This window comes from Elephantulus edwardii, unplaced genomic scaffold (genome assembly GCF_000299155.1).
Source record: "Elephantulus edwardii isolate Elephantulus edwardi_28Jun2011 unplaced genomic scaffold, EleEdw1.0 scaffold00249, whole genome shotgun sequence".
In the NCBI taxonomy this organism is placed as follows: domain Eukaryota; kingdom Metazoa; phylum Chordata; class Mammalia; order Macroscelidea; family Macroscelididae; genus Elephantulus; species Elephantulus edwardii.
The window spans coordinates 1,538,929-1,545,983 of NW_006399999.1; positions in this window are offsets into that span (position 1 = coordinate 1,538,929).

Below are 7,055 nucleotides of genomic sequence, written 5' to 3' on the forward strand. Positions count from 1 at the left end.
GCAACAATGAATGAGTGGAAGCCCAAAATCTCTGTAAATGTTTATGAAAATTAATAAAATATAATTATAGAAAAAAAACAATGTCATACCATCTAAATCCAGTAACAGTGGCAAAATTTAATAGGACAGCAATTAATAAATGTTGGAGAGGATGTGGTGAGATAGGAACCCTTATGCATTTTTGGTGGGATTGTAAAATGGGGCATACAGTCTGGAAGGCAGTTTGGCATTTTCTCAAAGAAGCTGACTATAGAAACTCCATATGATCCAGTTACTCCACTGCTTGAAAAATAACCCAAGAATAAGAGAACTGAGGCACAAATGGAAACTTGTACCCCAATGTTCAGAGCAGCATTATTCACCATTGCAAGGATATGAAAACACTCCAAATGTGCAACTACACTGGAATAGATTGAGAAATGTTGGTATATTCACATGAAGGAATGCTACACAGTACACAGGAGCAATGATTGTGTAAATCTCTACCTAACTTGGGAAGGAATGGAGAGCATTATGCTAAGTGAACTATTTTAATACCATAAAGATAAATACTGTATGAAATCATTACTGTGGAATGTGTATGAGAATCCACAGAGAGGAGGGTGGGAGCAGAGTAGTGAGGATAGGTGGAGGGAAGTGGTGTTGTGGTTAATCATAATGTCACATAATTTGATGGGTGGTGAGAGGGGTGGGAAAAGAAATGTGATCAATCTTGTTTTAAGAACAATGATTATGAACTTTTAAAGTACAGCAATATAAAATTAAAACTTCATTTAAAAAACACACAACAAAATTATGAACTATCATCTCATTCCAGAAACTATAGCAAAGTCCAACACAGCAGCAAACAACAAATGCTGGTGAGGTTTTGGAGAGACTGGAACACTATTCATGGATTTTGGGGATGTAAAATGGTGCAACCACTATGGAAGGTGGTCTGGCACACAAAAAAAAATATAGAAATAGCATCTGCCATACCGATTCCACTACAGGAATATATACGTCATACATACACTCTAGAGAAACTAGACCTGCCACCTAAACAGGTATATTCACACTCATGCTTATTGTTTATTTACAATAGCAAAGATATGAAAGCAACTCAAGTGCCCATCAACAAACGAATGGATTAAAAACCTAATAGGTATCCACAGAACACATTCCTGCACTAGGGGAGCTGCTGACAGACACCTGTATGGGGGAAAACACTGACGTCATGCCTGTGCCAGGGGAGCCACTGACGCCACACCACCACTGTGCCAGGGGAGCTGTTTATTCCATGCTTGGAGCAGCTGATGCCATGCCTGTGCCAAGGGAGCCACTGACACCAAACCTGCATGGGGGAGCCCATGCATGAACATGTGGAGCAACATGCCAGGGAACTATGTGCTGGGGAGAATACTGAAACTCGAGTGACGTACTTTTTTTTGGGGGGGTCACTGCCGTTTGGTTGAATCACATAGGACACCTTAAGCTCAGTCTGAAGGAAACAAAACAGCTGGAGCTCATTCTTGAAGGGAAAATCAAGGCTTCTTGGTTTTCAGATAAGGTCTCTGCACTCTGCTTTGCATCTCTTCATGTCCAGACCATGCTCAGAGCACCATGGACTAGTCAAGCTGAAGCAGTTCTCTGACAGAGGAGGCTGCTTCAATAGGCTGTTCCTCTACCAAACTGAAGCTTATCTTCCCTAGGATCAGAAGGCAGAGAGAAAACCACACAGGGTAGATGACCCACCTTCTTCTAGAGCAGTGACTTGAGATCAAGAAGCTTTCATTGCTTCAGGCATAAAAAGACCTCTACCATAGCAATATCACATAAGAAGAAAGCTACTACTGTACACCCTACACAAGCCCAAAGTAAGATGTCACTTCTCCAAAAGTGACACAGTATCAACGGATTTCCTGAAGCCAGAAAGCCTGACAAAACTTACTGACACAGAATTTAAAAGAAGAATGATTGAATATTTTTAATAGATGAAAGAAAAACTAGAATTATTACAGGACACTGCAAGCAAAAACCAGCAGAAGCACAATAAAACAATAAAAAACAATGCAAATAAAAGAAATTAGGCATTAGAGGCTCTGGAAAAACCAGAAACCACAATCCAAAATATGAGGACCAATGTTTCAGACGCTGTCAACATGATGGAGGGACACATGAGCAAGGTTGAAGAGATGGAAAACAAAATCAGTGAAATAGAAGATAGAATTGTCACCACTGATCTGGTAGAATAAAAAGCAGAATAATAAATGAAGGAAAAAGAAGAAAACCTAAGAATAATGTGAGACACCATCAAGAGAAACAGCATGTACATAATCAAAATCCCAGAACAAGAAGGAGCAACAAAAGGGATCAAAAAAGTTGTGGAAGAATTATTAGAAGAAAACTTTCCAGTAAAAATGAAGAATGAGAGAATATATATTCAAGAAGCTGCAAGAACACCATATAGAATAGACCCAAAAAGAAAAAGACGAAGATATATGACATGCAAATTTGCCAGAAATAAAGATAAGGAGAGAATTCTGAAAGTAGCAAGGGGGAAAGAGTAACCTTTAAGGGAGAACAAATAAGATTAAAAGCCGATTTCTCAGCAGAAACCAAATGAGCAAAAAAACAATGGAATGACATATCCAACATTCAAAGAACACAACTATCAACCAAGAATATTGTACCCAGCAAAATTTTCCATCAAATATGAAGGACAGATCAAGATATTTCCCCAAAACCCAACATCTGAGGGAATTTGCAAAAATAAGACCAACACTGCAGAAAATTCCGAGAGAAAACCTTCTTACAGAGGTGCCACAGAAAGCAGAAGGAACCAAAGTAACAAGCAACAACAACAAAAAGAACCCATCCAAATGACATGAATGAAATCTTGCCTCTCAATAATCACACTGAATGAGAATACTTTAAGTGTACCACTGAAGAGAAAAGAGTGGCAGATGAAATAGATTAAAAAATCCATCAATATGCTATCTACAAGAGAAAAACCTGAAAAACTAATATATAGAAAGACTAAATATAAAAGGGTTGGGGAATGGGAGGAACCCAAGCAAATGGTAACCAGAAAAATAAAACCAACAAAAAAAAACAGGAGTAGTGATATTAATCTCTGATAAAAGAAATTTAAATGTAAAAACCATCATAAAGGACAAGGAGAGTTACTACATAATGATTAAGGGGTCAATAGAACAAGAAGACAGAGCAATAATAAATATTTGTGCACCAAATGAAAGATCTGAAAAATATATGAAACAAACATTAACAAAACTGCAAAATGAAATAGACAACACTACTATAATACTAGGAGACTTTAACACCACGATCAAGAAAACATAGAAATACCAGAAAAAAAAATCAACAAAGATATTAAGAATTAAACTAAACAATTAAACCAACAGAATTAAACCAATTCAATCTCATAGATATTTGTAGGCTAATGCCTAACCCCCCCCCCAAAAAAAGAGCACAGTATATCTTCTTCTCCAATGTGCATGAAACATTCTTCAGAATAGATCACATTTTAGGTCACAAGGCAAGCACTGATAAATTAAAAAAACATAGAAATAATACAAAGCATCTTCTCAGACCACAATGCTACAAAATTAGAAATTAATAACAAGAGGATAAAGGAGGGGGAAAAACATATATTTAGACGCTGAATAATATCTTGCTTGAACATGAGTGGATACTAGAAGAATTTAAAAAATGAAATTAAATAATCCAAATAAGAGATGAAAACGGGCAATGTAACAACGAAACCAACTAAAAAACTAACAAGGAATATTATGGAAAACCTATACTCAAACAAATATGAAAACCTAAAAGAAATGGACAAATACTTAGAAAATCACAACCTACCTAAACTGACACCAACTGAAATTGAACACCTAAACGGACCGTAACAAAAGAAGTTGAAAACGTAAATAAAAAATCCTTCCAGAAAAAAAAAAAAGCAAAAAACACAAAACAAAACAAAACAAAACAAAAAACCTGGACCAGATGGTTTGACAAGTGAATTTTATCAAACATTTAGAGGAAAAACTGTCACCAATACTCCATAAACTATTTCAGAAAATAGAAAGATGGAGTTCTCCCAGACTCGTTCTATAAAGCAAACATATCTTTAATACCAAAACCAGGTAAAGACAACATAAAAATAGAAAAATATAGGCCAGTATCGCTCATGCATATAGACGCAAAAATCCTGAATAAAATACTGTCCAATAGAATCCAATGATACCAAAAAAAAAATTCCTTGAAACAAATGACAATGAAAACACCACTGACCCAGTGGGATTCATAAAAGGTATTTGAAATGGAGAGACCCCAAATAGGCAAAGCACTCCTTAAAAAGAGGAACAAGATAGGAGGCATCTCACTCCTTGATTTCAAATCCTACTACACTGCCATGGTGGTCAAGACAGCATGGTACTGGTACAATGACAGGCACATAGATCAATGGAATAGAATTAAGAATCCATAAATCACACCCTATACCTACGGTCAACTGATTTTTTTACAAAGATAGGAAGTCAGTTAAGTGGAGAAACGACAGCCTCTTTAACAAATTGGTGTTGACAAAATTGGATAAACATCTGCAGAAAACTCAAACAAGACCCACACTGCACACCATACACAGAAACCAACTCAAAGTGGATCAAAGACCTAGGAATAAAAGCAAGGACTATAAACTTCATTAGAGAAAAGCTTGAAAGAATCCTAGAAGCACTAATCCACAATATAAACAGTCTTCCTTCATCCTGAAAAATACACAACTAGAAAAGGATAAAATAGATCAATGGGACTTTCTAAGAATCAAATCCCTGTACACATACAAAAACTCCTTCAACAGGGTGAAAAGGGAAGCCACCGACTGGGAAAAATATTTGATAATTACATGTCTGATAAGGGACTTGTATCTACACAATTTATGGAATACTTGAATCCCACAACAAGATAAAGGTAAACAACTCTATTGCAAAATGGGTATAGGATATGAACAGACATTATCACCAAAGAAGACATTCAGATGGCAAACAAACATATGAAGAAATGTTCAAAACCCCTAGCCCTAAGAGAGATGTAAATCAAAACAACCATGAGATACCATCTCACCCCAATAACAATAGCAAAATTCAACAGAACAGCAAAACAACAAATACTGGCTAGGCTGTGGAGAAACTGGAACCCTTATTCACTGTTGGTGGGAGTGTAAAATGGTGGAACCACTATGGAAGGTAATATGGCGCTTTCTCAAGAAGTTGGAAATAGAAATATCATTTGACTCAGCAGTTTCATTACTGCAAATATATCCTAAAGAATATATGCATATCCATGATTATTGCTGCTTTGTTCACAATAGCAAAGAGTTGGAAACAACTCTAGTGCCCATGAACAAGTGAATGGACAGAGAAGCTGTGGTATATTCACACAATGGAATACTATGCAGAGTTGGCTGAGTGAAATATCTCGGTCACAAAATGTCAGTATGGCATAATGTCACTGTTATAAAACAGGAATGACATTGAAGTTGGTGGGAAATTAAGAGGGGATAAATAACGTACACAGCACTGAAACAGACAAGAGAAAGAAATGTATAAATGGAATATATGATTGGGTATTATTGGCATGACAAGAGTCCAGAATAAAATCTGCAAAGTAAAGTGATCCTGGGAAGGGGAGGGACTGTATAACAGTGAAAGAACTTTTTTTCCAAGGGGAAAAAAGCTATCTCTGGGGAGGGGGGCAGGGAGGAAAATGTGGAACAATGAATGACTGAAACCCAACTTGTTCCTCCATATGGGGATCCTTGCCTCCTAGGTTACGGGGCCGTCCCAGGAGCCTAACAGGACAAGAGACTTTAGTATACAGAAGAGGAAGGTTTTCTTAGCTCTCTGTAACAGAGGGCTGACTTGAAATCATCTGTATACAAGCTTTCTGAACTAGTGATCCTGATTTCCCACCATACCAGAGACAAAGGAAGCCAGACACTAAGCTGCAGGAGAAAAGGGGAGGAAGGTGAGGCTCTGTGCTGAGAGCAAGAATTCTCCATTGCTTGTGGCAAGATGGGATTATAAATCCATCCATCTGGGGATCATTGCCTCTGAGGTTGCAGAGCCATTCCAGGGGCAAACAGGACAAGAGACTTTAGTACACAGAACTACAAGCAGAGGGGGAAAAATTTGTAACTGTGAGAAAGAGGGGTGATTTGAGATTCCCTGTACTCAAGCTGCTTGAGCTGGCAGCTCTGACCTCTAATCTCACCACTCCAGAGACAAAGGTAGACATTAAGCTCTAGGAGAAAAGGTGCATGACAAACTGCTTGAATAGAACACCTGGTTTCACACAACTCAGCCACTTCATACACGAAGAAGGCTTGTAGAGTTGGTGTCAGGGGACCACATCAAGGTGAGATTCCTAGAGTATTGTAATACAGGAAAGAGATAACTTCAAGGACTTTGGGAAAGGTGCATTTTTCCAGAAAAGGACTTACAGTAGAGTGAATAGCTCACCCCATAGACTAAACACTTTAAATTCACAATTAATTAGTAACATTATAAAGACAAGATGCATGAACAACATTCTCAGACATAGTACAAAAACCTAACACTTATCAAGAAAAACTTCACATACTATGGAGAGCATAGGGTTTTCGAAGGCCTGTCATTTCGGAAGTGGGTGGCCAATCCTTCTTCCTAGTCTGCCTCATTTTTTTAAATATATTTAATACTATCTGACAGACAAGTATTGTACAGAAAAGAGCAGAGGAAAGACATTTACCCAGTTATAAAAATGACCAATATTGAATGTTGCTGCCCAACCCCACTACATATTTTGTTGTTTATTTTTTTATTCACCCTTTCCTACTCTACCACCATCCCTTCCTACTTTTACCTACACCATTCAACACCCATCTCCCATTGACGAGCCCCTGATGTGATGGCCTAAGTCTCAAGTGGTCAGGATTTCTGTGATTTTGAACGTATCATGCGGCTGTCAATCTCCTATGATGCAGCCAGTATGACTTTAATTGAAAGTTAAGTACAACT